The sequence below is a fragment of the Archocentrus centrarchus genome, chromosome 10 (genome assembly GCF_007364275.1).
Source record: "Archocentrus centrarchus isolate MPI-CPG fArcCen1 chromosome 10, fArcCen1, whole genome shotgun sequence".
In the NCBI taxonomy this organism is placed as follows: domain Eukaryota; kingdom Metazoa; phylum Chordata; class Actinopteri; order Cichliformes; family Cichlidae; genus Archocentrus; species Archocentrus centrarchus.
In genome coordinates, this window is record NC_044355.1 from 30289680 (window position 1) to 30316605 (window position 26926).

The following is a 26926-nucleotide window of genomic DNA, read 5'->3' on the forward strand; positions in this document are numbered from 1 at the left end:
TCTGGGTAATAAGCATCAACCTTTCTTTACTCTGTGAGAGGCTGTAAAGCTTTGTGTAAGGATTTGATGAGTCAGAGAAGCCCACTCCTGACCAATGACAGTGATACTGAGGTGAGTTGTTGAGGATATGCTGAACTGAGTATTCCTCAGATCCTGAGTATTTGACTCTTTATTGTCTCTATCTTCTATTTTCAAATTGTTTGCTTTAGTCGGAAGTTTGTAATCCTCTGTCAACAGACAATTAACAACTAACTGAAAGCTTGTGCACCCCAAATAATCTCCAACCTACTTACGCCTCCTGGGTGGGGTTGCACAGAGAGAGAAAAGGTGCCAGAGAAGCGGAGGTAAGAAACGCTGCCCTGACATCTTGCCGATGACCAAGCTACAACAACGCTACTGAATCCCTTTCTGTGCGGATCGCACAGAGAGAAGTAGAACGTAGTTGAAGCATGCCGTAATGCCGTAAAGTTGCACAGTTTAACATGGAATTCTATTGGAAGTGGCCGGGTTTGGAAGTCTGTTTGCGCACTGCGTACTGTACATTATGTGCTGTCTTGGAAGGAGAACCCAAAAGTTGAGCACCTTTGGAAATGGCATGGCGGAAACCGGCAGCATCGATAAATGTGCTGTAATGTTGTGACACGATCCTGTCAGCAAAAAGTAGAATCTCAAAGGAGACTTTCTAACAGTGTGGTTGCTATGATGCTAACAATTGTGGCCATTTTGATAGCAAAGAGACGCTAGACCTGATATTAGTACGCTGCTACTAATGAAAATCACCTCACAACTCAAAGTTTATTACTGAGGTTACAGCATTTTAACCTTTTAATGTTTTTCTTACTAATCAGGAGGGAAGAATAAGAATAATCTACAATATTATATTCATATGGATTGCATTCAGTAGCACAAGTGTACCAGAAAAGTGTTTATTCTTTGAACATTAATAGCGCCAGTAAAAAGAAATAACACCAAATAATGACGATCCAGATCAAAATTATGAGTATTAACAATAAGGATAACTTTAGAAAGGTAAATTTCATTGACTAGCTCCTTGAATTTATGGCAGTTTCAGTCTTCCACCTCACATTTTTTCAGCTGCAGTCCCCAACTATCACAAATATTATAGTTACTCCTTGTTGGAGGAAAAAAACAGCCTTTTTTTCAGTAAACACACATGTATACCATAAACAACATTGGAGGCAGGTGGCAGTAGAAAACTCCAAATTTATTTCTATTGTGAGTCAGCAGGTAGTAAACAAAGGGCAGACTACTGGCACTTTGAACAAAGGCCCAACTTTCTAATGAGATGTCATGTTGCCATTACTCATAGCCATTCTCTGCTGTGGATACTAAAACACTGCTGCATTAATGGCTTTATTAAGCACAGTCTCTTCTGTGCCTTGGTTTTATTCGATAGGGAATAAACAATGGGGTGTCATACATGTTTACTACTGTTGTCAGAGACACGCACAATATTGCATTTGGCTGGACCTTGCACAGCAACAGTAGGGCAGCCAGACCACGTGCTCCTGTGTATTTAGTCAAATCCTGACACAGTTCCACCAGTATCTTTACGCAAAGCTGCTAACTCTGTTCGTTTGTGAGCTGTTCCAAAAAAAGCACAATTTAATTTCACCCTGGTATCACAGTTCATTGTTGGCCTCTCCATATACAATCACTTTTGCTCATTTATCACTCAGATTCATTTAATACATCAAGCATCATTATGTGTGCCTTGTGGAAAAGAGATTGTAATATATGAAATGAATATGGTACAATAAAGTGACCACATTTCTGATATGCAAACTGGAAATTAATAGTTCTGCAGTCAATTTATTATTTAAAAATATGCAGGTATTATCTATGCAATAAAAATAGGGATAGCTCTGGTTTGAAATGCTAAATTTTATCATTCTTATTAAAAAAAATACAATACTACAGTCTGTACTCTTGCTCTAATAGCCAGTAAACCTTGAAGGCTACAATGTCCCAGATGGGCAAAGAGACCATGGCAGCTCCAATGAGTGAGTAGAGCTGTGTTTTAAAGGGAAACTGGCAGTAATAAACATCACAATCGTAGGACGTATTTTTATTATGACGAGCATGTACAGGTTCCCAGTTACACCCCTAAAAATCTTAAAAGTTATAGCCTACATGATTTCCCTCAAATAGAAAAAGTGATGGCTTTTAAATCACACTTGTCCCTGAATAGGGCTCAGAGGAAAACACCGCACATATGTCCTGTCTATGCATTAGGAAGAAAAGGCTGCACACAATTGCAGTTAACTTCCACAGTTTCAGCTATGGAAACCTTGGATGCCTTATTAATTTGTCTAGATCTAGTTAGCCAAAGGCTCTCATTCTGAACCAAAACAAAGAAGATGCAAAGCTGCACCACTATTGGGGTGATCTTGATTTCTAATGCAAAACAAAACAAAAGCTTGGTAGCAAAAAAATCATGGAATTTTTGAAAACCAAATGCATGTCAACTTGAGTAACATCAAGATACAGAAATCATGAACCTATGTATTATTGATATTATCTAGGTGTTTGCGGGTTATGCAAATTACAGCAGTTTTCCAGGAGAAACAGCAGAACTGGAGGGTGTTGGTTGATGGCCTTGAAGCTAAGGATAAAAGCCTTTCTGCAATGAAAAACATTTCTAATTATGTTTCTCTATTTCCAAGAAGGACTCACACTTTGTGGCATGATGCATTATTGCCATTAAAAACCATTAACTGACTGATAAATATGTCACTTGTTCTTGCATTCCTTGGAACTTTATTCTTACCACTTCTACCAATAACATGCACATTTTTAAAAGATCTCTCATAATGTAGAGAAACCTACATGCTGAGCATCATTTACAAAATCTAGAGGTTTTCATTCCACTCATTTGGTTTCATTTATGCAGCAACAGTTCAAACAAGTGTTTCAAGGTGCTCTGTATTATAGGGTAAAGACCTTTTGATGTTAGTGCATCTCAAGCTGTACTGGGGGCAGGTATACATTAAGCATTTTTAAGATTTGCTATTAATAAGCTATGTTTTGTATTTGTTGCCATACCTGATGAAACTCTCATTTGTTTTGCTTCCTACTGAAGAAACTGAAATCTGGAATTCAGACAGGTGGGATAGGCTCCAGTAACCGTATGACCCTGATTTGTTTAAATGATTAGAAAATAGATGCAGGTCTGTTGTTGATGTTTCCACCAAGATGGATGCACCACTGTTAAATCACGGTGGAAAAAAACTATATAAGTAGTTATACTTTTTTCCCAGATGAATGGGATGAATTAATACTGTGAGCCAGGCCTTCTCGTCCAACATCAGTGTCCGACCTCACAAATATCCTTCTGGAAAAATGGTCAGAAATTCCCATAAACACCCCTTTTGGAAAGCCTTCCCAGAAGAGTTGAAGCTGTTATAGCTGCAAATCCACAGCGAAAAAGAAAACAGAAATATATATTTAATATTGCTGGGTTTTTTTTAAATTCCTGAACGGTAAATGGACTAGTTCTTATATAGCACTTTTCTACTCTAATTGAGCACTCAAAGTGCTTATACAACATGTTTGCATTCACACAAACACTTCCATATGTATCTAAACTAAGTGCTTATTATCTAACATTCGCACTCCAACGCTTGCGTCAGAGAGCAACTTGGGGTTCAGTATCTCGCCCAAGATACTTTGGCATGCAGCCCAGAGCAGCCGGGAATCAAACCGCCAACCTTCCGATTAGTAGGTGACCTGCTCTACCAACCGAGCCACAGCCATGTGAATGGTTCTATATACTCTAAAACTATATTTAAAAGTATTTATTACTGAAGTCAATTAACATTTATAGAATAACTATGAACTTCAAATGAACAGGTTCAGAACATCATCATCTAACACAGCATTGTGATGAAAAGCCGTGATGGTGTATCAACTGAATTTTGCCACAGAGCAAAAAGATCTTGGATTTCAATCCATGATGTTTGCACATCCCCACTTCCCACAATCCAAAGACACATGTTAGGTTAACTGCTGATTCTAAATTGGCTGTGGGTGTGACTATGAGTACAAATGGTTGTCTGTCTCTGTGTTAGCCTTGCAACAGACTACTGGCTTGTCCAAGGAGGGCAATCTATGATTGCTGGGATAGGCTAACTGCTGTATACAGCTTCGTTGGCACACCTGGACTGACAACCACAACCTCCCGCAGAGCTGGGAAGTGTGTGGTGCAGGGCTACGTTTGTGACAAGCGTCTCTGAAAAAGTTGCAACTTTGTTTGCTGCAAGGTCCAGGGGGTGGGGGGGGATGTCCCCTTGGTGCTGAAGTGAAGTCCGTATGTACGAAGGAAGCCTGTATGTACACAGAACAGGGCGTCGGTGGAAGATTTCAGCTTTCCGGGCTATCTCAAAGAGTCTCCAAAAGTCCTGAAGTCACTGGAAAAAGTCAAAAAGTTAGCAACTCTGTGTGTCACCTATGACCCATACCCAAGGCTCACAGCATCACACAGCATGGGCTGTGATTGGTTAAGCATTCAATCTTCTTCTCTTTGAGGTTTTGAAGCAGTTGGCAGACATCTGTTACATGACACTGCCTCCATGAGTTAAAAAGAGGAATTGCATGCTGAGTTGTAGTCATTTCTTGGGCCGGCAGGCCATATAAAATCCGAGCACATGGCCCACGGGCCGTAGTTTGGACACCCCTGTCTTAGCGGGTTAAACATAAATCCACACGTGTTTCATGAGAGCTATGTCAGTGTCTTAAAAAGCTTTAAAATCAGGTTACTTTTATGCAGATTGCTGTTTTGATATTTGCCAGTATGGTACTATCTTTGCAACCTTGAATGAAATGGATTTCATTTTTCACTGATGTTGTCATAGTGGAACTGATAAACTGTTAAGAGCAAACGAATCTAAAGTTGAAATTTTAAACTAGCCAAGGACAAAGTAGGTTGAAAACTGACAAAGCAAGGCCTAAGAGTCAATCTGGTATAAACGATTGATGGAAGATCTGGAATCTGTGATTCAGCATATCGTTTTAGAACCCTGATATAACAAAAACATAAAGTTTCATATGAAAAATGTTTGTTTTGTTTTTTCCTCTGACATACCAAAAAAGAATGACTTGTAAACAGCAAAGTACCTTGTGTGTTGAGGGGAAGACACAGAGGACAGGGGCAGTAGGGAAATTTTGCAGCTTGATATTCTTCACTCCCTTTACTAAATCATTCAGGAACTGCTCATATTTTCAGGGCAGTGGCCTTCTTTGTTATGGCTTCAGGGGGACTGATGACAGAAGCAATTACATTAAAGAGGACCCCAGAATTGTGGGAGAACAAAATAGCATGATCTGACATCCTTGGCCTTTTTTGGTACTCTGAAAGATTATTAACCCTGAAATGCAGAGCTGAGGGTCAGCAATAGACTCTTTAATTGTACCCGTTACTTTTCTATTGTACACACCCCAGTGAATTATTCACTGTGTCATGGCCAGGGAGGAAACGGGCGAGGAAGGGCCAACACGAGGGACTCCAGAAAATGGCATAACTTAAAAGTATTTATTGGGACTGGGAGAAATGAAATACAAAACCTTTTGGGAGGGAGATGAAGGGAGCACAGGAAACACTGGAGCACAGGGACACGTAGGTACACAACATCACACGCAGGCACAATAACGTCAACGACGCGACAGAGAACAAATGGAAACTGAGGGCTTAAATACACAATGGGTAATCAGGGCAAGAGGAAACAGCAGGGAACAACAGGTGAGGCAAATGAAACTAATTACACAGGGGAAGCAAAGCTAAACACAAAGCACAAGGAAATCACACTGGCAAAATAAAACAGGAAGTGATAAACCAAGGAACACGCAGACGAGTCACAACACTGGGAACATGACAAACATACAGGGAGGACAAACTCAGGAAATAAACTATTAACACAAAACGCTGGGCAAACAGCCCAGGACATGACACACTGGAATAAAAGCAAAGAAATACAGTACTATGTTTGAAGTGACACCTTTGTATTTGTGACAGATATGGACAATATCCAAAAGAATGAACACCAGTTTGAGATATCTCCAAAAAGGAACAAGATTGGGCCCTGAAAAATCCCAACTCTGGATACCCATCCATGAAATATACAAGTAGTCTCTGAATATTTAATCTGCTAAAGATCTTTGCTCAGATCTTTGATGTATAGGGATTTGAGATTTTGTGTATAATATCCGACAGATATAATGTTGCATACTTTCTGAATCTTTGACATCCTGAAATATGCAAAAACCAGATATTTAACGAATGTGTCTTTCCTGCAATAATTCATAAGACATCTGAAATTAATATTTACTTCTGACGTAAAGCTTCTCCAGATCAGACATGTGGAACTACCCACTGTGGTGACTGCTTGTGACAAAGAGTGCAGCCGAAAGTAGTTTACAGTACGGCCAGCCAGGACCCACATCACACATGCAGCACTGACAGGAGTCACTAAATATGAAAACCATATTTCTAATAAAAACAAACAGAAACTTCCCTCGTTTCTTGTCTATCCTTCGTCCTTGTGTTAGGTATTTCTGTTGTGTTCTGTCCTGTTTTATTTTGTCACCCCTGGTCTTGTGTGTTTATTCAGTCTGTTTTCCCCAGTTGTCTGCAGCTTCTCCTCTGTCTCCCATTCCTGTGCTGTTTCCTAGTTTGTGTTTCTGCTTCTGTGTTCCTGGACTCCTGATTTTAGTTCCCTCTTGATCTGCATTTGGGGTCCACATCCACACTTAAAAAAAAACAACCCTATAAAAACCTTTTGCTACTGTAACTATGCATACAAAATAACAGCACAAAAATGTTTCTTAAATGTTAACTAAATTGAAAATATAATACAGACGTCTGTGTATGTGAGTCTCTACAGTGACTCATCTGCTGAAACTGTCTCCTGTAAATAACAAAAACTTTGAAATTAGTGATGCAGTCTCTGTCTGTGCTTGAATCCTCTGTTTTGTAGCGGCTTTACTGGCCACGGACACTAATAAAACTTTACCCGAGAAAGGCCTAAGCATGTTGGTCAGCAAGAGTTTAGCTATTTCAGTCTAAGTTTGGAGAACGAACCATTTTAAATAAGGAATACAGACTGTATAGCCACAAAATAAGCCACTATGAATAGATGCAAAATGAATCCCAGTGGTATGAGTGGTTTTCTGAGTCACTGCTTTCTGAGTAGAAGCAGTGAGCCTGATTTAGGTGATTTTCATTAAAAAAAAAATGTTAGGGTTTAGACTCAATTTCACACATTGTGTCTTTGGAAATATTGTGATATGATTTAATGACTGAATTTGCAAACATATTTCAACATGAAATGTTTAGAAAACATTCAGCCAGCATTTAAAAAATCACCTTAAAATGGGTTTAGTTATTTAGAGCCTTTCAGACTGGTCTTCACTCAAATATTCAGACACTTTTCCATCAGTGTGATTTATTACAACATGAGAAATGATTGATCACTGATCAGGGTGTTATGTGTCTAAAGCATTATATAGAGTTTACTTTAAAACAGGGATTCCTACAGTCGTCCTGTAGTCGTCTGCACTGGGATACAAGCAGCAGAAATGAGCTTCCTCTGTGTGGCTGGGCCTCTTCCTTAGAGATAGGGTGAGGAGTGCAGTCATTTGGGAGGGGCTCAAAGTAGAGCCACTGCTCCTCCACATAGAAAGGAGCCAGCTGAGGTGGTTCGGGCATCTGATTAGGACGGTTCCTGGGCTCCTCTTGGGTGAGGTGTTCTGGGCATGCCCTACCGTGAGGACGACCTGGAGCAGACCCAGGACACGCTGGCCTGGTAACACCTCGATGTCCCCCCAGATGAACTGGTGGAGGTAGCTGGGGAGCGGGAGGTCTGGGCTTTTTTGCTTGGGCTGCTGCCCCTGTGACTCGGAAGTTGTTTTTCCCCCTTAATAAATGAAATCATTGTTTAAAAACTATATTTTGTATTTACTTATCTTATCTTTATCTAATATTAAAATTTGTTTCATAATCTGAAACATGAAACAAGGAACGGGGCAAATACTTGTGTTCCTCCCACCTTTAGTCTAGATGAGAGGAACATCTGTCCGTATTTTCCAAAAAGAATTTCAAATTTGAATTTGTCTGACCACAGAGAAGTTTTCCACTTTGATTCAGACCATTTTAAATGAGCTCTGGCCCAGAGAAGACGGTGTTTCTGGATCATGCAACATGTTTCTTTTTTCGTTGCATGATTGAGCTTTAACCTACATTTGTGGATGGTAAAGTAAACTGTGTTCATGGACAGTGTCCCTAAGCCCACGCTGTGATTTCCATGTTGGAATCATGCCTGTTTTTAATGCAGTGATGCCTGAAGGCCTCAAGATCACAGGCATGTAATATTGATTTTCAGCTGTCTCCATTGTGCACATTATGTATTGTAGTTGATGAGATATACAAAGTCTTAACAATTTGACACTGAGCAACATTACTCTGACAATTTGTAGACAGTTTTTTTACAGACTGGTGAACCTCTGCCTCTTCGGAGAAACTGCCTCTCAAAGATGCTCTTTTTAGTACCCAATCATGTTACTGACTTCTTTCCAGTTAACCTAATTAATAGCAAAATATTTCTCCAGATGTTTGTATTTAGGGCCATTTACTTTTCCAGCCTTTTGTTGCCCCCATCCCAACTTGTTTTGTGACATGCAGCTACCATCAACTTGAAAATAAATTAATATTTTTTATGAAATAGTAAAATATCTCAGTTTAAAGATACATGAATTATGAGAATCTCAGTCAAGATTTTATTCTTAAGTGTTTTTACTCCTCTTTAGGCATGAAAAAACAAAACAAGAACAATCAGCGCAACTGAAATTTTGTTTATGAACCTTTTTATTTATGGAGTTACAAACATGTCCACTCAGCTGGCTACCATGAGTCTGAGTTTTGAACCAAGAAATGAACCCAGCCAAATAACAGAAAATGATAATGCATCCTCAGATTGGCTGTCACTGCTGCTGGTATTGACTAATCCTGATCCTGTTAATTCCATTCAAATAACAAATAAAATAACAAAAATAACTCCCCATGACTGGCCAGTAGGCAGCAGTATATGGGATGATACACAGGTATCCACTGTGTTGGCTGATGTGCAACTACAACAACAAAACACATGCATATACAAAAGAACAGCTTTTGAATAGCTGCCCACTGTAGCGATCACAGTGCATGAAAGGGTTAAATGTGTTCTGTGTTCTGTTGGGAATAAAATATGGGTTCATGAGGTCTGCAGCTCATTGCATTCTTTTTTTTTTTTTTACATTTTACACAGCTTCCCAACCTTTTTGGAACTGGGGCTGCAGCTGATACAAGTATCAAAAATGTAGATAGATTTGCTGTCATAATTAACAGAGGTTGGACTCAAGAGAAAGACTCGGTACACTGACAGCAGTTTACAAGGTTTACTGAACTGAGTGGAAACAGGCCTGGGAAATTGGTGGGAAGCACAAAGGAGGAATTACAGTGGTATGCAAAAGTTTGGGCACCCCTGATAATTTTCATGATTTTCCTTTATAAATCATTGGTTGTTCAGATCAGCAATTTCAGTTAAATATATCATATAGCAGATGAACACAGTGATATTTGAGAAGCAAAATGAAGTTTATAGCATTTACAAAAAGTGTGCAATAATTATTTAAACAAAATTAGGCAGGTGCATGAGTTTGGGCACCCCAACAGAAAAATGACATCAATATTTAGTAGATCCTCCTTTTGCAGAAATAACAGCCTCTAAACTCTTCCTATAGCTTCCAATGAGAGTCTGGATTCTGGTTGAAGGTATTTTGGACCATTCTTCTTTCCAAAACATCTCCAGTTCAGTCAGGTTTGATGGTTTCTGAGCATGGGCAGCCCGCTTTAAATCACACCACAGATTTTCAACAATATTCAGGTCTGGGGACTGAGATGGCCGTTCCAGAATATTGTACTTGTTCCTCTGCATGAATGCCTTTATAGGTTTTGAGCAGTGTTTAGGGTTGATGTCTTGTTGAAGTATCCAGCCCCGGCACAACTTCAACTTTGTCACTGATTCTTGATCATTGTTCTCAAAAATCTGCTTATACTGACTGGAATCCATGCAACCCTCAACTTTAACAAGATTCCCAGTACCTGCACTGGCCACACAGCCCCACAGCATGATGGAACCACCATCAAATGTTATTGTGGGTACCAAGTGTTTGTCTTGGAATGCTGTGTTCTTTTTCCAGCATGCATACCGCCCCTTGTTATGTCCAAATAACTTAGTTTTAGTTTCATCAGTCCACAGCACCTTATTCCAAAATGAAGCTGGCTTGTCCAAATGTGCTTTTGCAGACCTCAAGCAACTCTATTTTTGGCGTGTGCACAGAAAAGGCTTCTTCTGCATTACTCTCACATACAGCCTCTCCTTGTGCAAAGTGCGCTGAATAGGTGAATGATGCACAGTGACACCATCTGCAGCAAGATGATGTTGTAGGTCTTTGGAGCTGCTCTGTGGGTTGACTATGACTGTTCTCACCATCCTTCGCCTCTGCCTATCTGAGATTTTTCTTGGCCTGCCACTTCGGGCCTTAACTAGAACGGTGACTGTGGTCTTCCATTTCCTCACTATGTTCCTCAGAGTGGAAACTGACAGCTGAAATCTCTGAGAGAGCTTTTTAGATCCTTCCTCTAAACCATGATGCTGAACAATCTTTGTTTTCAGGTTGTTTGAGAGTTGTTTTGAGGCTCCCATGTTGCCACTGTTCAGAGAAGATGCAAAGAGGAGAAACACTTGCAATTGGCCACCTTAACACTTTCTCATAATTGGATTCACCTCTGTATGTAGGTCAAGGGTCAATGAGCTTACAAAACAAATATTGTGTTCCAATAATTAGTGCTAAAGGTATTCAAATCAATAAAACCACAAGGGTGCATCTGCCTACCTTCTCAAATATCACTGTGTTTGTCCGCTTTATGATATATTTAACTGAAATTGCTGATCTGAACAACCAATGATTTATAAAGGAAAATCATGAAAATTATCAGGGGTGCCCAAATGTTTGCATACCACTGTATAAGGTAAGTCAGGACAAAGGTAAGCAGAGATCCTCGGAGTGTGGAACTGAGACAGACGGAAACACTGAATCAAAGAGTGCAGGTAACTAGTGACACAAATTTTCATGGGGAACCTCATAATCACCAGAAGAAGTGAATCGATCTGGCAGAGTTCTGCTGTCCTTCCAGCCTCTAAATACTCAGGATCATGAGTGGAGTCAGCCCAGGTATGAACAGGTGCCAGCAGAGTCCATACCCAAGGGCAGACTGAGGAAAACTTCAGCCCACTTCTCCTCCTGCACAGGAAAAAAAAATAAAAAATGTGAGGGGGCAAAAGAAAATCATGCTGGATAACTATACTGATATGGAGTGGCTAATGTGTTTGGGATGAAAGGATGCCACATTGTTTGATGGAAATGAAAATTATCAACCTAAAATTCAAAGACATCCCAAAAATCAAAGTGAAAAAAATGACCCTTTCTGCTGCTTAACTGACCAGATCAGTATCCCAGAAGTTTTAACTTGATGCTATACATTAAAAAACTGTTCCCTAAATTTTTTTTTGAACAGTACATTTAGGCACAAAAGTTTAGGAAAAGTTTTTTTCCCTCCATATAACTATATACAGTTGGATTGTTTGCTTCACAACATTCCCAATTATGGCAGCATATATCCCTGCTTTGTAAAGGCAAAGTTTTATGTATACACAATGCACTGCTGTAAAGAAAGATGCACACTTTATTATTAACAGCTCTGCAGTGAATATCAATTTTAAAGTGTAATCCTTTAATCTTGTTTTCATAATCATTGGATGCCAAGGTTGTAGTTGAAATGAAAATTTGATTAATTGCCCAGCCCCAGGAGAACATATCAACTATAGACACCTGATGTCACCCCAGCTTTTTATCCATTTGAAGTGATGAACAGAGTCTATGGTGCAGGAGCTGTGCATTAGTACTATATTTAACCACATCAGGCTTGATGAGGATCTGTTTTTCTGTCAACTGAAACAAATTAACACAAATGTTCTGCCTGTATGTTCCAAGAAAGGCTCATAGGCTGATTGCGCACTGTGCTGCATCACTTTAGCTTCTCCAGGAAATTGAAAAGTGTCCACTCAGCATACGCTTATACAGCCTGAAGGAAAGATGCCTCCTTGGTTTATTCACCCACTCCTTTTCATTGCTTTCACATAGAAGCCACCTTTGAAAATTCTTTGCTTGTCATCCTCCACATCTCCCCAATGACCCCTTCATCTTCCTCTTTGACTCTTTCTCTCCATCTCTATGTCTAACAAGCTGCCCATCAAACAAGGTAACTTTCCCTCTTCTCTCTTTCATCAGCAGCTGCACTAAAAGAGTCTCTCAGCTGTCTCTCCAGCAGAACTGAATAGCTCATTACCTGGATTGTATGGCCTAACATTGGCATTCCCTTCTCTCTCTCTTTTGCTGCCTCTCTCGTCTATGTCGCTCTCCCTCTTTTGTCACAGTTCAGCAGCTGTAACCTGTCGGTGCCAACCCCGGCCATCACTCTCTCTAGAGCAGGCCATCCCTCTGTCCGTCCTCACTCAAATTCTCCCAGCTTCATTTCACACAGTCTCCTCTTCTATCTTTCTCCAATTGTTTCATTCCCCTTTTCCCCAGCTCTGTACTTTTTCTTTTTCTGTCTTACCTTGGCAGCATTCAGCACTATCTCAGCACACAGAGACTGGTCTGTGGAGGAAAAAAAAAACAAAAGATGGAAAGAGAAGGGAAAAGAGAGAAGCATGAATAGGAAAACAGAGAGACACAGACTCCTGTTGGCTTGATTTCAGCCCAGCTAATTGGTTTATGCAGCAGCCTTCCCAGCATTGCCTGGTTCACTCAGCATTCATTTGGTGTGTAGGCATGTGTGTGTTTCAGTGTGTGCAGTTAACTATGAGCATGAAAAGTGTGTATTTGGTTGATGAGGCCTGCTGAAAGTGGGCACAAATGTCTGTGTGGTTGAGGTTCTGGACGAAATTTTCACAACTGCCATTGCTCAAGAGCTAGGCTCCGTGTGTGTGTGTGTTTGAGTGGGAGGTTAGCCAAAAGAACATAAGAAAGAGATCTACAGAGAGAAAGTTGAAGTGGGAGAAAAAGAAAGCCAGAGGGGGGAAAAAAAGATAATCAGAATTGGAGTTAATTGAGGGAGAAGTAAAAGGCTGCAAGCAGCTAAATGCAATTTACAGGTTCAGACGGGCGGATGCTGGAAAAAACATGTTTAGAGAGGCTGAAAATAGTAAGTTGTACACCCAAATGACCGGCAACAAAAAAAAGGAAACAGCTTTGATTTGAACAGGAGCTGTCAGTGTCATGTGCATCGCTTAACTACACTCGCTCCAGGCCACACAAGGACAATCTGAGCGTGTGTTGTTGGTCTACCACATTCGTGCAACATCTACTCTTCTCTTCCAGTCCTTATTATTATATAATATGTAATAAAGCAGAAATATAAACTACAAATGCCACATTTCCTTCTAAACAAAGACAGCTGGCCTGCACTTTGGGGCTGAAATCATTGGAACCTGATGCTGCTCTACTCCAAGTTGCATTTTGACTGTCGAATCGCAGATGTTTGCTCATTATCAATTCTGACTGCAGCGCCAAAGAAGCTTTGAGCTCTCCAGAAAGACAGCTTGTTAGGAAATGAGTTGGATTGTCTCTGAAAACATATGGAACCTTAAATAAGATGGAGTATGTAAACATTCACAAAGACCATCAGTAGATTGTCCAGTAAATATACTGTACTACAAACACTGGATCACTGGCAACCCAAAAAATATGACCACTTAAACCTCCCAGTGGGAGGGTGGGATGCCAGGGAGCATTACTGTCCAACCAGGAGTACTCCACGACACTGTCCCTGTCTTTCACAGTAATGGACATCTAAACACAGAAAGAGCAGGTAAGTCCAGAAATCACTTTCTCTTTTGTAGTTAATCAGGATCATGAGGAGCCAAGCTTGTGTCCTGTATGGGGTGCAATGATCTGGCGTCGAATAGAGAAAAGCCGCCATCTTAAATAGGTCACCAGTAATGAGTCCAACTGCAATCAGGTGCGTGGTCACCAATGTCTCGCTGGCGAGGAGCAAAAGAACAGGAAGCTAGGCGAGCTCCACCCCTTTTAATTGATCAATTAAAACTTAAGGCGTTTGTGCTGACATAATTTTCTTTCATCTGAGTTTCAGGATGTCTGATTGTCCCTGCTCATCTCTACTTGAAAGACTGGATTTTTGTGAGATCACTAAATGAATACTGATGTTAGGCGCCACGAGCCGTGCTCTGTGCGGTACCCAAAACGAACAGTCAAGTAACTTTTCCAAGACAGTTTTATTCACAAACACTAGTGCAGGGCTCTTCAAATCCAGGCCTCGAGGGCCAATATGACTTCAATATTTGACTCAGGTGTGTTGAAGCAGAGACATCTAAAACCTGCAGGACATCGGCCCTCGAGGCCTGGAGTTGAATACCCTTGCCTTAGGGAGTCACAGAGCCTGTCATTCAGGTCGGTGCAACATGCTTGTAAAAGGGGAGCCAGGGCGATCCTGAGGAAAAGGAGAGGAGAGTTAGTGGGATATTTAAAGAGTGGGGTTTTGCTCTAGGTGAGGATCTTATGAGCAGTCTTACTTGGCGTATCTAGGAATTCAGGTCCAGGAGGAGAATGACAACTCAGCGTGTAGATATAATTCCACAGTTCTGGGTTGAGGGAGTGCAGGCAGGAGGTGACTGAAGCAAGCATGATAGTCTGATCCCGAGGGAGAGGAGAAAGCACAGAGATAGGTTGCAGTACCAGAACAGGAGTAGAAACCAAAATGCAGGTAATCCAAAATTATGAAACTCTAACACTGGTCTGGTTACCACAAGTGGGTCACTGATTCCCAGCTGAAGAGTGGAGGACCCCACTGGTCCTCAAATACTGGATCCTTGATGAGCTGATAGGCTTCAGGTGTGACAGCCGGCTGTAAGGGATGAAACTCCACCGAGGGAGAGGAGAGCCAACCCAGTCCTAACCACACCACAACACTTCACACACCCACACAAACTATGACAACTGAGATGGTTTTCCTCTCTTGTGCTCTGTTGATCTATGGCTGACTGATCTGATTATTTGAAGGTAGTTGTACAATCATGTTAGAAGTTTTCACAGGACTCAGGAAAAACTAAATCCATCACATAATTCTGTAGTTTCAGTTTATTGAGGTTTGTGAGCATTCTTTTATGCACCGCTCTCTTGAGGTTCTGCCACAGCATTTCAGTTGGGTTGAGGTCTGGACTCTGACTGGACCATTGCAACACTTTGATGCTTTTCTTTTTCAGCCATTCAGCTGTGGATTTGCTGGTGTGTTTGGGATCATTTTAGCTGTCCCAAGGTGCCCAGCTCCTTTGGCTTCAAAACAAGCCTAAAATATCACCCGTCCAACCACCGTGCTTGACAGGAGGTGTTTGTGCTGCTCTGTTGTACTTGGTTTGGTCCTGTGCATTGGCCGAACATCTCCACTTTGGTATCATCTCTCCAAAGGAACTATTCCAGAAGTCTTGTGGTTTGTTCAGGTGCAACTTTACAAACCTAAGCCGTCCTGCCATGAAAATTTTAAGAGGCTGTCTCCTTGCAACCCTTTTAAACAAGTCATACTTGTTCAGACTTTTTCTAATTTTAGTGACATGAACACTAACATTCAACATGGTAACTGAGGCTGATTGAAAATATCTACCCTTTTCCAAAATAATTTGCAAGACTCTGAGAAAAGATATTTCTCAGACGGTTCAGCATTGTAAGCCATGTGGTGCTTCAGGTTACTATTAAGTCAACCTTCAAAATGTTAGTCACTGAATGAAAAGTACTTTGTGTCCAGTCCACACTTCAACTCACATCATGACCCAAAAATTAAAAATTGGAGCCATGACAAATTGAGGAGCCTGTGTGTTTGTTCTAAATGTTGTGATTATGTCATGTCTGACACATGGACCCTTAAGCTGAAGATGCGTTGTGCATATGTATGTCATAAAGTGCTGACTACATACACTATATTGCCAAAAGTATTCACTCATCCATCCAAATCATTGAATCCAGGTGTTCCAATCACTTCCATGGCAGCAGGAGTATAAAATCAAGCACCTAGGCATGCAGACTGCTTCTACAAACATTTGTGAAACACTAAGTCGCTCTCAGGAGCTCAGTGAATTCCACTGTGATAGGTGCACACATCATGATCACTTTATACAGGGGTTTTGTTGAGTCTGAACTAGCTGGATCACTGTGTGGTTCGGAAGCTTCACAGCCTCCGAACGGATGACTCTGCAGCACATGATGAAGGCTGCTAAAAAGATCATCGGTGCCCCACTCCCCTCCCTCCTGGACACATGCAACACCTGCCTCACCCGCAGAGCAGCCAGCATTGTGGGTGACCCCACCCACCCCTCACACAGTCTCCAGTCTCCTTCCATCAGGGAGGAGGTTCAGGAGCTTCCAGGCCTGCTCCATTAGACTGAGTAGCAGATTCTTCTTCCAGGCTGTCAGGAAGCTGAACTCTCTGCCCTCATGCACACACACACACACACACACACACACTTTCACCATATCCCCCAGAGTTTCAGGTGCTTCCTAAATACCTTGATATGGTGCACTTGTTTTAGTATGTAACTAAAACCACAATCATCACATTGTATCTCCTTATATGACCTTCCTTCTTTGAACTTAAGGCATGAATTTGGACCGCTTCAAAATTTAAGATGTAAGTACAATTCTTTTTAAAGAAGCACTGAAAGAATGATTTCCTAGATAGTTCAATGACATCAATACACAACATCAAGATTTTTCCAACTGAATCATGGCTTACATTTTCATATTTGGCAGGAGGGTCATATGAAACACATTGGAAAGGTGATGCCACGCATCGTGTGTTGTCAAGGCAGGAACCGGAAAGTTAAAGAGGAGACACTGCATATCAGAAAATTGCACTGAGGGTTGGAAGTCTGCTAATCTGAGTAGGAAAAAAAACATTGCACTACCAACACCTACTCTAAATTTGTCCTTGACCAAGCTCCTCACCTCATTATTCCAGTTATTCCACCGGAGTACCAAGGAGCTGCTGGTGAGCTCATAGAAGGATCAAACTGGTTTTGTCAGAATGCGCCAAACACCTTGATTGACCTTTTCCATGGAGAAATAAAGGTAGACAAGGCTTAAGAGCAGAAATTATGTCACAAGGCTTGTGAAAAACAGAGAAACGATAATAAATTGCAAAGAAAATGAATAAGAGCAACTGTGTGATGCAAATCCTCATAATTACGCCATGGAAAAGCTGCTCTAAATGAACCTGAAAAGCTCTGCTAGCACAAAATTAAAGCAAGAGAATGCCACTGTGCTCATCTAAAATGTGGTGAGGGATTTTTCCATGTAGCTGATAAGCTGCCTTCCTCAAAACAGCAGTCCAGGGAATGATTGGAATTGAATGCAATTTTCTCAAGAAAGACAGATTTATGCAACATGTGTATGTGCACACTTTTGTGCCACTGCAGTTTACGTAACTGACAGTGTCATAATTCACACCGACATCATATAAATCAATTCGGTTGTTAGTGCAGAGGGATTTGTGCCCTGTGTGTGTGTGTGTGTGTGTGTGTGTGTGTGTGTGTGTGTGTGTGTGTGTGTGTGTGTGGGTGTGTGTGTTAGAAAGTGAAAGATGGAGTGTGAACAAAACAGAGAGAGATTAAGATGACAAATTTCACAGCTGAAAAAAATGATTTAATTGCATGTGAGGTGAGTGCCTGTGAATTGTGGCACTGAGGAAGTGATGCAGGTATTTTTGTCAACTAGAATTACACACATTCACAAAGGTGACTTTCAGGGAAACACAATATTGTTCATATGAACAGGTATGGATCAGACAGAACTGATATAAAAGGAAAGAAGCTGTGAAGTGGATGTTCCAAAAGCATCTGCAGAGAAGGCTCCCTGTCCTGTCAGTGGTGTGTTAGTTTAAGTTATGGTCTTCCATGAAGAATTATTATAATACATGTATTCATCTTCTTTCTCCATACATCAAGCTGAGTGATAAATAAACACAGACAACTGTCTAAATCCTTGAAGCTTCAGCTCACTCAGATTTTCTACAGGACTGAGGTCTGGAGACTGGCTAGGCCACTCCTGGACCTTAATGTGCTTCTTCTTAGGCCAGTCCTTTGTTGCCCTGGTGTTATGTTTTGGGTCATTGTCATGTTGGAAGACCCATCCATGACTCATCTTCGGTGGCTAAGAGAAGGAGGTTCTTGTCCAAGATTTTATGGTACATGGCGCCATGCATTGGCCCATCAATGCAGTGGTACCAATGGTGGTCTTGGTGACTGTGGTCTCAACTGCCTTCAAATCATTAACAAGCTCCTCCTGTGTAGTTTTGGGCTCTGCCACCTCATGAGGCAAGATCTTGCATGGAGCTCCAGACTGAAGAAGACTGATGCTCAATTGTTATTTCTTCCGTTTAGGAAAAAAAAAAAAAAATCACACCAGCAGTCGTCATCTTCTCACCACGCTTCTTGCTGATGGTCTTGCAGCCCATTCCAGCCTCGTGCAGGTCTACAATCTTGTCCCTCTTTGGTCTCGTCTGTGGCGGTGGAGAGGTTGGAATGGAAGGAACTGTTTTTTGGGGGTGGCTGTAGCTCAGTAGGTAGAGCAGGTCACCTACTGATCGGAAGGTCAGCGGTTCGAATCCTGGCTACTCCAGGCTACATGCCAATGTATCCTTGGGCAAGATACTTAACCCCAAGTTGCTCTCCGACCGTTCTGTCGGAGTATGTATGCGTGTGAATGGTAGTTAATTAAAGCACTTAGCTTTGTAAAAATGGAAGTGCTTGTATGAATGGGAGTGCATGGGTGAATGCAAACAGGCTGTATAAGCGCTTTGAGTGCTCATACTGAGTAGAAAAGCGCTATATAAGAACTAGTCCATTTACCATTTACCATTCTGTGGACAGGTGTGCTTTTTACAAGTGGGTTATAGGGGATCAAATACATATTTCACTCATTGTCATGCAAATCAATTTATATCTTTTATGCAATGTGTTTTTCTCTGGATTTTTTGCTTGATTTTCTGTTTTCTGTCTGGCTGGAGTGTGTCAGCAGTTCCTGCAAGATGAAGGCATTAAAGCTATGGACTGGCCCGCCCGTTCCCCAGATCTGAATCCGATTGAGCACATCTGGGACATCATGTCTCGCTCCATCCACCAACGTCACGTTGCATCACAGACTGTCCAGGAGTTGGCGGATGCTTTAATCCAGGTCTGGGAGGAGATCCCTCAGGAGACCATCCGCCACCTCATCAGGAGCATGCCCAGGCACTGTAGGGAGGTCATACAGGCACATGGAGGCCACACATTATACTGAGCCTCATTTTGACTTGTTTTAAGGACATTACGTCAAAGTTGGATCAGCCTGTAGTGTGTTTTTCCACTTTAATTTTGTGTGTGACTCCAAATCCAGGCCTCCATTGGTTAATAAATTTGATTTCCACTGATGATTTTTGTGTGATTTTGTTGTCAGCACATTCAACTTTGTACAGAACAAAGTATTCAATGAGAATATTTCATTCATTCAGATCTAGGATGTGTTATTTGAGTATTTCCTTTATTTTTTTGAGCAGTGTATATGCAGAGGCTATTCCAAAGACAAACAAACAAATCTATCTCTGCCTGCTGGACACATGATCATCAGTGTATTAAGAAAAATGACTTGGACCTTGAAGTTCACATTGGCCTGCACCTCACTGTGCATGCATTCTCAATATAATACATGCAGTGACTGTTTTACATAAATCTTCAGTTAGGAATAAATAAAAGACACAATATAACTTAACAGGGTGGAGGTTTTCTGCAGGAAGCCATCTGAATGATTTAAGCCTTAGGCTGTTTTTGAAAGCTTCCACCTAAGAAAGCATCTTCAAAGCAGTAACAGCTTTACAACAGTAAAAACGAGCAACTCATTTTAGAAAAAAATCTTTCTGTCAGTTTTTGGCGGAGATTTTCGATTCCCACTCTGGCCAACTCTGCTTAATTTGATGGAACAGAAATGAAGCATAACAATGTCACAGTACATCCTTTTCATTGTATTCTTCCTTTCTTCATTGAATGTGTTTTGCCTGAAAACTTTCTAAATCTGTGACAGCCGATGCTTTATGTTTGACAGATGCAGTTTTGGTTCAGAAACTTGCACATTGGAAAGGTTAAAGTTTAAACCAAGAGGTACCAGGTTACAGTAATGGCATACACCAGCCTGATTAGAAGAGAATATGGCTTCCATATTGACAAAGTGGCTGGCTTATTAGAAGTGACATGTTTCAGTTGCCTGTCAAGCCTTTAACTGTTGGTCATGGATGGGTGTATGAGCTCTGCGCACACTCACAGTCCACAGAATATAAGGTGGAGGTTGTGTGGAAGTGGAAAATTCCTTTAGTGATGAAAAGGCCTATTTTTTATTATTAAATAGGCTTTGCTTAGTTGTTTAACACTGTGCCATTAACACACATGAATGCTGCCATGCACAGCACAGTGGGGCTAATTACTGCCTAATGTTTCCATGCAACAAACAAGGAGGTGCACTCATTTGAAAGATGAGAGGAAGGTGGATGTTTATTTTTAACAAGTGTGAACACACATGCTGTTATTCAAATTATTACTAGTCCACAAACACACCTCATCACCGTGTTCATTATTCAGTTATTCAAACACACACGCACACAGACACAGAGGGCAATGTGTGAAAGGTGCCGAATGCAGTATTTTAAGAGATGAGATTACACACAGACTTAAACACACTGCAGCTTTAGGAGTATACAGGAGTATTGATGAAAAGCAAATTTCCACACTCAGTTTGAGTGTACAGGCCTCACTAGCAGTTCCTATTGAGTTAGCATGAAGATTTATCCCCAAAACCTCGAGAGAACCAGGAGCCTGTTTAAAAGTTTATTTAAATAATACTCAGAATGAAATACAGAATAACTACACAATTATTAATCATGGCAAAAGAGTTCACAATTTTGATATCATGATATTTAAAAAATTAATGGCATCAGTAATTTTTTTTTTTACATTTTATTAATTCACTTTTGTCTGTAATTAAACTTACAATCACTTTTGGCTCGCTTGCAATTCTAAATGGTATCACAGCAGAAACACATATGTTTGGCACACAGCATTACTTTCCAGATTTCCTTGAAACCTAGCAACCACCATTACCACAGCATATGGGGCAATGAACGAAGAAGAAATAACTATGTTCACTACCTAGAGGCAGCATTAAAAAGGTAGTCTTCCATTCCCAATCTTCCTCTACTCCTTCTTGCATACTATGTTCAGATGCTCTTTATTTTACAAAGAGGAGGGAGGAAAGGAGTGTTCATGACAGCAATCTCTCATTGGATCCTACTTGTTCAGCACTTATAGTCACATTAGTTGGCATACTCAAAGCTGCATTTACAGAGACCATAGAAAGTGAACGACATTCAATGACTTCAAGTGAACAACGGGCAAAGGAAATGCTGGTGACACGAAGTGGGAGGGTCCCAAGATAAAGCTTTTTTCACTTTTCATCAGTGAAGGCTAATATAAAATCTAATTATAAATGCATATGCTGAGGAACATTAATTATGACAACATATTTCAAGACATTTAGACATCAAAGTTAGAAAACTAAGATCAAAATCATTGTTTACAACGAAAACCAGTTAGGTCGTCTAGAATTCATGTTTTGGAGTTAAATAGCAAAAACCAGTGTTTCTCATTCAGATTTTAAAATTTAGGTATATGAATGGCCACTAGAACTAGACCTTCCCATCTCCTGTTTTCCCTGCCAGCTGACTTGCTAGCATTGTTGCTATAGTGACAGTCCTCTAAATCACTCAGCTGCTTCCCAAGAGATGATTTCATCCTGTAGTTGGAGAGACTCTAACATCGCCCTTTTGGACAGCAGCTAGACCTTATTCTGCTTGTGAGATCTAATGAGAGCTAAAGGTTCTCATCAGAAACAGAACCTGCAGCAGGAGTAGAACCACAGCTGCATAGCCCACTGAGGCTGCAGAGCAGAACCAGGACTGTCTGCTGCAGTCCAGCAGCTGGAGTTCATCGGCAGGATTGATTTTCACTTGAGAGCCATGAGGGTATTTATAAGAAACCTATGAACTTATTGTTTAAGAAAGCTTCTCTTCCTCTCATCTCAATGCATATACATACAGTGGGGGAATTAATTTGTATATATAATGAGATTCAGTTAGCTTTGCAGAAAAATAGCTGGTAGAAACGTCCTCCAAAGAGCTACTTCTACTTTCTTACTTTGAGTACATTTCACAGCCTGTACTTTTTTACTTTTACTCGAGTAAAGAAGTTGAACTAGTACTTCAACTTTTACCAAAGTATTTTTTAACACAAGTACTTGTACTTCTACTTAAGTATAGAATGTCAGTACTTTTGCCACCTCTGCTTAGTTATGCTGCTACATACCTAGGCAGCTGAGGGGGTTCCCATAATGCACTATTTCTTTTTTTTCCCCTCTTTTTTACTCTGTTTATACATCATTCTGTATTTAATCATTAGTTATTATTAATCACTCTCTCTTCCACAGCATGTCTTTTGTCCTGTCTCCCTCCCCTCAGCCCCAACTGGTCATGGCAGAGGGCTGCCCGTCCCTGAGCCTGGTTCTGCCAGAGGTTTCTTCCTGTTAAAAGGGAGTTTCTCCTTCCCACTGTCACCCAGCGCTTGGTCATAGGGGGTCGTTTTGATTGCTGGGTGTTCTCTGTATCATTGTAGGGTCTTTACCTACAATACAAAGTGCCGTGAGGCGACTGTTTGTTGTGATTTGGCGCATATGTACATAAAATTCAATTGAATTGAATAAAATCAGCAAACTTTGTAAAAGACTAATGGTTGGTGCTCATATTTTGATGCACTTTATGAGCTCCATTGCAATTCAGCAATATATATTTTGAACCATTTTCAACAGCATAGCTGGAACCTTTCCTATCATGCAAACAAATGCTGGACAAATTCAAAAATGCAAATGATTAGTAACAATTCTTAAGCATAGAATAAACATATTTCAGGTCTTTTGGTGCAAAAGCTGTTTTTTTTTTTTTTTTAAATGTAATGATTACCAAACACATAACTGCACAGTGCAAGCCATCAAATATTGGAATAGTTCAGAAATACAACAGTTCATTAAAAAAATAAAAAATAAAATTAAAGTCTGGAACAGGCAGCACTGGTATGTCATCAGATGTTTAAATTTTAACCACTTCATGTGTCTCACACACTATCAGTTATTGACTACATGCTTAATGCATCCCATTTCCTTTGAGAGCTTACTGAAGTTTGGGTTGTGAGATGTCAAGGCAATATGCAATCACTGGTTGAGATGCGAGTCAGTGAGTCTATTGGGCTTCTTGTCCTTAATTCGATTCATCACTGAAAACCCTGACTTGTGGTTACAATGAATCCATATAAATTCCTTTAGAAACTGATTGCAGTATACCCTATCAGCTATGATTATGTCCTGGAAATGTTAGTGCTCACACACTTCGAACAAAGCAGCCACATAAAGAGCAAAGAGCTGCAGCAAAGTCTTGAATAGAAACGAATAAAAACAATTGAATAAAAACGAAATCTATTAAAAAGCAAGTATCCCAATAATATGACCTTACATGTATATGAGTGTGAATTTCTTTTACTTTGTGGCAGCAGACAAGGTTCAACAAGATAATCATATTCCTTCATGCTCCACCCTGTTTAACTGTTAAGACACTGCTGGTACCTCCGCTTAGACACTGATGCAAGTTTGTAACAGTCTGTTAACATACAGAGGGAAAAAAATCCAAATAATTCCATTAGGAATATATGACAAGTATAAGACTAAATTATGTTTAGATGAGAAATACAAATTAGTCATGCTGGGTATATGAAGTCATTGCTCTGTTTGTTCCATTGTGTTTACAGTTCCTTTTGCTCAGGCTGTTGTATTTACTTCTTAGATGAAGCAAAGCTGTAACACCATAAGTACAACTGTTGCAGCAATGTTGTAGATAGGAGGATATGAAGTAATCCTCTGCTCATCAGAGAAAAAAAGGGAGGTGCATTTTGAGCTCTCTTGTTGCTCTTTAGGAGTGGATAATGACCTAATATAACTCAAGCCTTATGACTATATTTAAGCAGCTGTTGAAAAAACTACTACCTTTAAAACTTGCTAATTAATTTTAAGTCAGTTTAGCCTACAATATTTGAAGCACCTGAACATAGTATGCAAGAAGGAGGAAGCAGTTGAAGTATTCAACTTGTACATATAGCAGATAATCAAAATATTTAAATGCTGAAAGCAACACAATTTAAATTCATCAAAAACTGAAGCTGAATTGAGTTCTCTCAAATGTGTTATGGATTTATTGAGAATCATATATGATATTGCTTCCATTTTAGAAACTTTTAAAGAAAACATATGTGTTATCTGTTCTTTCCCCAAATGTTTTACTCTGTGTTCCACTTTTAGCAGGGTCTGGCTTCAGCAGCACTACACAGGCACAAATCAGTCAGTGTGTCAGAAGTCAGCACTCACTCCACTGATATGCTGTACTCCACCTGGCTCCACTCATTCTGGTTCATTCTCCACCAGTTTGGCTCTTTTCAGGGTAGTGTGGTCTAAAATAACAGACCACAGACAAGTGTGAATTTTGAACTACCTTTAGATAACAATGCTGCATATAATTTCCACTGCACATTGATTCATGCATCCAAATCTTAGAATAAAATTAATTAAAAAAGAAAAACAAATGAAAATTAAAGCCGAAAGTAGCATGACTGGGCCCTTGCACCCAGCGCGAGTCGAGCCGTTCTGTGCTCAGACGTTGCGCACGGGCTCACCTGGATGCTGTCAGCCCAGTAGGCCACTCGTACCTTGCATTGTTCGGCCGCTGAATGTCTCCCGCGCCCACTAGGTGGTGTCGGTGAGTGCCAAATATTTACATGTCATGATGCTGTATGTAATGCCTGCACCCATCAGTGAAAATTTAATGTTCATGGGATGATTATCAGTATCCTGCTGATTTCCTGTACCCACTAGGTAATGTTATGAGTGTGATGCAAAGCTGGTAGATAAGTGTGTCCAGATTCACTCACACTCTCACGAAGACTGTGAAGTTTGGGACAGATTGGACAATGTATCTTTGAGATGTGACAATTTGGTATCCTGTGGTATATGATTGAAATCCCCAAATCAAAGTGTGGTTACGGCAACACTGTTTGAGATTCTATAAAACCTTGGATAACTTTTGATGGCCTACTTGTCTAGATGATCTGGAGTGATTTTGGTCTCACTGGGTTCATTCAAATATGAGGCCCGAAAATGGCAAAAATGACACATTAAATTCAAGATGGCTGACTTCCTGTAGGGTTTCGGGTATGGCTCCAAGAGCCTTTTTTGCATGTCTTAGGATATTACATGAGCCTGCACAACTTCAGATATGTAGATAGAATGTAGCTCCAGGGCTATGTATAAAACATGGTATTTCATGATATTTTCAGTTCCCAATAGGTGGTGCTCTAAGTTTTACTGACTATATGCATATCAATGAGTTCAGGACAGGAGGCTTATCAAAACACTGTAATTTGGGGCAGATTGGGCAGTGTGGCTTTGAGTTACTGCCATTTTTGTCGTCATGGTGAATCATCAAAATTTGTCATCCTGCCAGGCAAAACTCACAGTTTTGAAAACAATGTAAGACCAACTCCTTAAAGCTTTCCAGGGGAAATGTTAGATGATTCTGCTCAACCGCATTGGAGCTGAACCTCAAAGAGTTAAACATGACCTTTCCTGTTCCCATTAGGTGGTGCTGCGACAGTCATTAAATATTGTCATATGCATGTGTTCGGGAGTACAGCCTCATACTACTAAAGAAGTTTGGTCCAGATTATATTATGTAGGTGTGAATGAGAGCCAATCAAAATTTCCTGGCAAATGATCGAAATTCTGTGTGGTGTCACGCCCCCCGGCGAAAACTCACCAGTTTTGAAATTTAGATTGCCCTTGGTGTGTAGATTACACTGATCAAATATCAAGTTGATCCCATCCAAATCCTAGGAGTAGTTAGACAAAGTATGAGTGCAGGAAATTGCCAGAAATCGCCCATTTAATTCAAAATGGTGGACTTCCTGTTGGGTTTAGGGCATTGAACTGTGGTCTTTTTTGTTCGTCTGGACAGGTTACATATGTGTACCAGATTTCATACATGTATGTGAAACACAGCAGTGGGAATTGAACTTAAGGTGGTGCTGTTGAGCCATTTTGAAAGGGCAATGTCTGAAACCATTAAAATACTAAAATTTTCACCAGACCTGACGTGTGCAAAATTTCATGAGTTTTTGAGCATGTTCAGGCCCTCAAAAAAGCAATTCATTTGCCTGAATAATCAAGAGCAGACACAATAGGGGCCTTTGCAGAGGTTGTGCTCAGGCCCTAATAAATCTCTTTCCCTGTCCAGTTGGTTTTACTCCTGATCTGAGTTAACCACAAGTTACCCTGTATTGTTCCTGGAGGATTAACCCAGATTTCTTTTAGTTGCTGTTCTAACTCTCTGATCAGTATGAGTCGATTTAGTTCCAATATTTCTATTTAGTTAGGCCCGATTCAATATTTTCACTCTCTAGACCTGCAGAGTGACTGGTCAGGAACACTTTAACGAGTTACCAGCACTCATGATGACCATGACGATTATATGAAAATTTCTGACCACAACTGTATGCAAGCATTGCAGATGGACACCAAGAACTTGTAACCAATTCAGTATATCACCAAAGGTGAAACAAATTCTCTTTTTCTG